We start from the raw sequence: 6,000 nt of genomic DNA, 5'->3' as shown, positions 1-6,000 counted from the left end.
CCCCAGCTGCTCCTTCACCTGAGGCTCAGGGTCTGGGACCGAGGATCCTGCCGAGGGGCGGGTTCGAGGCTGGGTGGGCCAGCGGGGCCGGGGCGGGGCCGGGGGGTGGGATACCCCTCGCGCTCCCTTCCCCCACTTTGTTAAAGAGCCGGCAGGGGTGCGGGGCGGTGCGGGGCGGGGCTGGCCCTGGGCGAGGAGGCGTGGCGGGCCCGCCGGCCGGGTGGCCTCTCGCTCCGCGCCCGCCGCCCGCCGCCCGCAGTGCCCCGCCCTTCCCCGCCCTTCCCGCTCCTCCCGCCCCCTCTCCTCTCCTTCCGTCCCTCCTCCTGCCGTCAGTCCCCTTCCCCGCTCGGCGTCTCCACAGCGCGGCTCCGCCACCTGAAGGCTCGGAGGCGGGCGGGCGGCCACCGGCGGGCGGGGAGGAGCGGGCGGCCGGCCCAGCGCAGCCCCGCATGGCCCCGCCGCCCTGACCGGCTGGACCCGGGAGCGGTGAGTGCGGCCGCGGGGCCACCTGGTCCCCAGGGCCGTGTGCTCCGGGACCCGCCCCTCCCCGGAGCCGAAGCCGGGCTGGGGACCGGGAGGGAGTGGGGGGAAGGGGGGGGCGCATGCTGGTTGGTGGGGCGCCGCCCTCCGCCCTCCAGCCAGGGTCTGCTAACAAAGCTGCATTTCCAGATCAATTCAGTGGTGGCTGAAGCATCCGAAGGATACGGTTGTCATGGAGATGGGGCCGAAAGAGGAAGCTCTGGGATGGCCAGGTCTGAGCCAGGGGGTGGGGGCGCCGCCAGGGAGCCCCAGGCCAGCCTGCAGCGGGGTAAGGGCCGGCCGGCCCAATTGTCTCCGGGGCGCTGGCTCCTGATCCCCCTTTTGTATAACCTAAGTGTGTATGTGTGCGCTACGGGGTGTCAGTGCGAGCTTGGCGGCCAGGGACCCGGACTTCTGGGTGCTGGGCCTGCCAGCAGTCACCTTTACCACGGAGCAGCTTTGAGGATTTATTTCTGTTTCCAGTTTCCCAACTTTGACAGCCTGGCTTGGCGGCCAGGCCTCGCCGGCTCTGAGCTCTGCCGCTCGATCAGGGGCTTGCATGGGGGCGTGGCAGGCGGTGGGCAAGGCCGGGAAGGCTCATAATGGCTGTGGCAGCCGCAGGGAGGGAGGGGTCCTAGGAGCCCACTGCTGGGGCTGGGGTGGGGCAGGGAGTCTAGATGCGGGGACCACCCGTTCCCACTGCCCCCCCCCCCCCCCCCAGGAGGAGGTATTCTGGCCCTTTGCTGTCCCTGGAGGATCTGGGAGCTGCCTGAGTCAGGACTGGCGATATTGTCTCTGCACAGGCACAGGGGGACACTGCCTCAGTTTACCCTTTCATCTTGGGGCCAACTTGGGGGGGGGGGCTGGAAGAACTGGGGGCTGAAGCCCCAGCCAGAACGGAAGTGGGGCTGGGATTTTTGGCGGCTCAGGGTAAGCCAGGCTGAGCTCGATGGGTGGTGAATGGGGAGCAGGGAGAAGGCTCAGGGTTTGGCCAGGGCAGGTGGGTAGCCTGGGTCTGAGGAGAGGAGAGGCAGGTGGGATTCCGTGGACTCCCCAGCTCTGTCTCCCAGACCCTGGAAACAAAAGCTGCTGAATGGGAGGGGTCCTCAGGCAGCGTGAGGGAGAGTGGATAAGGGACATGTGGACCCTCCCAAGGCCAAATCCTGGCCCTGGGCAGAGAGAGTTATCCCCCCACCCCCTCCCTGGGTGGCTAGGATCCCTACCTCCTAGGGGAGCTACATGTTCTGTGACTTGTGATCTCAGCATCAGTCAAAGGGGCTGGCTGCCCTCTCTTCCCCACCCCACATCTCTGGAGGAGAGATCCCCCCTTTCCCCTGCACATGGTGAGAGGCTGTGGCTTTTGAATGGGGCTATTGCGCGGTTTGGTCCTGGTGGAATCGTGGCAGGTCGCCAGGTTGTGGCCTGGCCCAGAGGGTTCCCACATTGGGGTGAGTCGGTGGGTGGTGGCCCAGCTGCAGGTGGAAGAATGACTGCAATGTCCTTGGAAGACCTCCCTGCTGCAGGGGCTGGAGCCTCAATGCTTTGGTGACTTGTGCCTTCCCACTCCTACCCCACCAAGCCAGGCCCCGCCTGCGCCCCACAGGGAGGCTTCTTCCCGCAACTTGTCCTGCTGTGACAGCCGTGGGGCACGAGTCCCCAGCTGATCTGGCCTGCAGTGTTTCCTGGAGGGAGGGAGCAAAGTTAGCTGGAAAGAAGGACTTCCTGCTCTCACAGGATGAGAGAGGGAGTTGGGGGTCGTACCTCACTCGGTTTCCAGATCGCAAGTACAACCATGGTGCTCCGTACTCTTACACACACAGCAGCTGGTGAAGGGGGGCAGAATCAGGATGTGCACCTGAGCAGAACTGTGTGCTGCTTGGACCTGTGTCTCATGCTCTTCTTCATAGGCTCAAGGAAGGAGGGAGGCGGGACTGAGTGCCTTTCCACCTGGGGCAAGGGGTGACTGGGGGAAACTGAGGCACTAAGCTGGGTCTTTCAGAGAGATGGGACGAAGACATCCCCATTCCGGATGTCGGCTTGCAGGGGAATGACTCTACTTCTCTCGACAGACGATGCTCGAGACATCCTTTGCCAGATGGTCTTTTCCAGGGAAATCTGTTTTGAGTGGCATCTTATGTCTGAGGCTCCATATTTAGCCTGGCTTCTCACATGGAAGGATACACTCAGGCTGTCGCCCCTTGAGGGGTGTTCTGGGGAAGGGTGGACCTGATTCCTTGCCACAGCCCATGTTTCTGCTAGCCCTGCCCTGGCTGAGAGCTGCCCTACTGGTCTCCCTGCGACCTGGCTGTTACTGCAGAGCCCTTGTCCCCCCAGGTGGGTTTGCTCACAGATAAGTCTGCTTCCTTCAGGTCTTGACCCTCATTAGGTGGGGAGCCACTCCAGGGCCGTGTCTGCCTGGTCCCAGATGACTCTTGCGTCCGGCCCAGCCTCGGCCAGGACTCCGGCCCAGCCGTGTGGGCTGCCGGAGTGAAGGACTGCCCTCGCTACCCACGCCCACCCCGGCAAGCCAGGCCTGAGCTCCGCTCTTTGGAGTGTCTCCCTTCGCTCCTTTCCTCGCCCCCCCTAACTTTTTGTCTTGTTGAATCTGATCGTACAATGAACACCTACCTCTAGGCCCTTCACCTTGAGAATTAGATTCACCAATTGTTGACATTTTGCCCACATTTTTTCTCTCTCTTTGAACCTTTTGAAAGTAAGTTGCAGACATTATAACACTTCATCTCTAAATACTTCAGCATGAATTTCCTGAGACAAGGACATTTTCCTACGTAATGACCATACTATTAACATACCCAAGAAATTAATGGTACAATTTAACCTAATATGTAATCCACGTTCAGATTTCTGTAGTTGTCCCTGTAATATCCTTTAAAGCTGTTTAAAATTTTTTTTTTGTAATCAAGCATCACACATTACTTTTACTTATGTCTTTTTATTATCATTTAATCTGGAATAATTCCCCTGCTTTTTAAAAAGTCTTTGTATGACATTGTCAATTTTAAAGAGTCCTGCTCAGTCCTCTTGTAGACTGTTCCACATTCTGGATTTGTGTTATTGCTTCCTCATGAGTAGATTCAGGTTAAACATTTTTTTTGCAAGAATACCCCATAGGTGATGTTGTGTCCTTCTCAGTGCATCCCATCAGGAGACACGTGTCATCAGCTTGTCCTATAATAGGTGGTGCTAAGTTAGGTCACTTGGCTAAGGAGTTCCTTTATTTCAATCCCATTCCTCCCTCTTCTCTGCCTCCAGAAGCTTCATCCACCTGGTCAACTATGCACCTGGCCAGCAACACCGACCGAATTCCTACTTCAGACCATACACTGGAGAAGGGCGACTAAGCTACACTGATGGGGCCTTAAGGAATTCACAACCTCCAGGGTGGGGATGGGGTGAGCCACAACTCGGGAGGTGCTGTCAGAGTGGGGGAGAGGCCCAGAGAAAGTATTGAGGGGCACAAGGAGGGGAGATAGGAGGGAGGGGGCAAGACAGGAAGAAAGGGCAGTGATGGGACAGATGTGAGTGCCAGAAAAGGCGCTCTGAGGAGGATGGAGTGGGATTGGCCGGGCCAGCATGGTGGAAAAGACACTGGTCATAACATGCTGGACTCTGGATTCAGGGCTGCTATGTATGGCACATAGGGGGAATGGAGTTGGTGATGTGGTGGCAGGTAGGGATATGGCAGGTGGGGTGGAATAAGGAGAGATTTATGAGGCAGAATGGACTGGCGCTGGGGTCCCACTAGAGGTGGGGAGAGATGAGGTGTGATGGCTTGGGATGGGCGATAGAGAATGTGGTTGTAAGTGTGCGAGGTCCGAGGTGTACCCAGGTTGAAGGAACAGTGTGTGGGAAGCCATTTACCCAGGTCTTGGTGGTTACCTGTGGCGACCCTCTTAGAAGCTAACGTTGGGATGAGGGCAGAGGGACGGTCATGCCTAACTCACAGCAGCAAATGAATGGTGGGCATTCAGGCACCAGCAGGGGGCAGGCACTTGGAGCTGGCCACTGTAAGTCAGGATAATCCCTCCCTCAAAGGGTCCCCCAACTCATTTTGCTCCATGCTTGCTTGGCAAAACCCCAACCCTGGCCAACCTGCTCCACATCTGACTTGTGCAGCTGAATGGGGCTGAGAAAAACCTCTGCTCAACTGGCCTCACTTTAAGGTCAAAACTGTGAACTTCAGGTGGGTCCTCAGTACTGTCCTGCCATGGTCCCCCCGCCCCACACCCGATGACGGCCTCACACATTCACCCTCAGCCCGAGCCCCCTTCCCCAGCTATCCCTCACAGCTGCAGACACTGCCTCCTACTTCTCTGAGAAAATAAAAGCGAACAGAGCTTCCCCAGACTCCCAGCGCTACATTCACCCGTCTGCCAGCATCTTCCTCACTCTGGCGGAAGTGTTCCTGCTCCTGGTTAAGGCCTCCCCTCTGATCCTGCCCCCTTGTGCCTAGTTGGGGACATTGCTCCAGCTGTCGGTTCTCCTAGCTTAAAAGATAGCTTTCTTGTCTTTTCCATCCAGCTACCACTGCATCTCTCTGTTCCCCATGTACAGCAGAACGCCCCAGAACGGTTGTCTAGACTCATTGTCTCCATGTCCTCTCCTCCCACTCTCTCTTGACTTCACTCCAATTGGACTTTCACTCCCCTGACTTCACTGACTGCTCTTCTCAAGGTCACCAATGACTTCCCTGTTGCTGCACCTAATGGCCATTCTCAGTCCACATCTATGGCATTTGATACGTTCAATCTCTCCCTCTTCCTTGAAAAATTCCTTGACCTCCAGGATATCCATTCTCCTGTTTTCCTCTGACGTCATGGGTTGCTCCTCTCAGTCCCCTTCTCCCCCACCCCGGCTTCTTATGTTTTGGAGTGCCCCAGGACTTAGCCCTTGCCTACTGTTCTACTACATTCACTCCCATGCCCATTTCATCTAGTCCGTTGGCTTTAAGCATCATTTACGTGCTTCCAGGTTCCAAATTTATAGCCCAAATTTTGACCTCTTTTCTGAGCTCCAATAGCCTACTCAGCATTTCAATAGTCATGTCTACTAGACACCTCCAACTTAGCTTGTCCAAAACTGAGCTCCAAGTCTTCTTCCCAAACCTGCCCCATCCAGTCCTCCCTATCTCAGGAATGGCAGCTCAGTCCGATAGTGGTTCTCAACCTTCCTAATGCTGCGACCCTTTAATACAGTTCCTCATGTTGTGGTGACCCCCAACCATAAAATTATTTTCATAACTACATCATAACTGTAATTTTGCTACTGTTATGAATCGTAATGTAAATATCTGATATGCTATATGTGTTTTCCGATGGTCGCGACCCATAGGTTGAGAACCGCTGTAGGAGCTCAGAGCCCAAATGTTGGTGTCATTCCTGACTCTTTCTCTCCTACCCCATGTACTGTCCATCAAGGGATGAGGCATTTACCAGCAACTAGATCTCCCATCAGTGGGCT

General features: G+C 56.6%; 1 protein-coding gene across 4 annotated transcripts in view; it reads left to right on the top strand.

Annotated features, from left to right (window-relative positions):
• Positions 1-346: 346 nt before the first annotated feature.
• PSD2 (pleckstrin and Sec7 domain containing 2) overlaps positions 347-6,000 on the top strand; it is a 39,412-nt gene continuing 33,758 nt past the window's right edge. Inside the window, exon 1 of one of the 4 annotated variants that reach the window (XM_070414854.1) lies at positions 347-486. The gene's annotated coding sequence lies outside the window, so the exon portion shown is untranslated. Of the gene's footprint in view, positions 487-686; positions 753-6,000 lie in introns of those variants that run through there. The other 3 variants (XM_070414852.1, XM_070414851.1, XM_070414853.1) reach the window with 3 other exon arrangements.

Source organism: Myotis yumanensis, unplaced genomic scaffold (assembly GCF_028538775.1).
Source record: "Myotis yumanensis isolate MYYU_CA2020_CCGP unplaced genomic scaffold, mMyoYum1.0.hap1 SCAF_5, whole genome shotgun sequence".
Classification (NCBI taxonomy): Eukaryota; Metazoa; Chordata; class Mammalia; order Chiroptera; family Vespertilionidae; genus Myotis; species Myotis yumanensis.
Note: the sequence above shows the minus strand (reverse complement) of the source record. Positions and strands in the feature narration are given on the sequence as shown.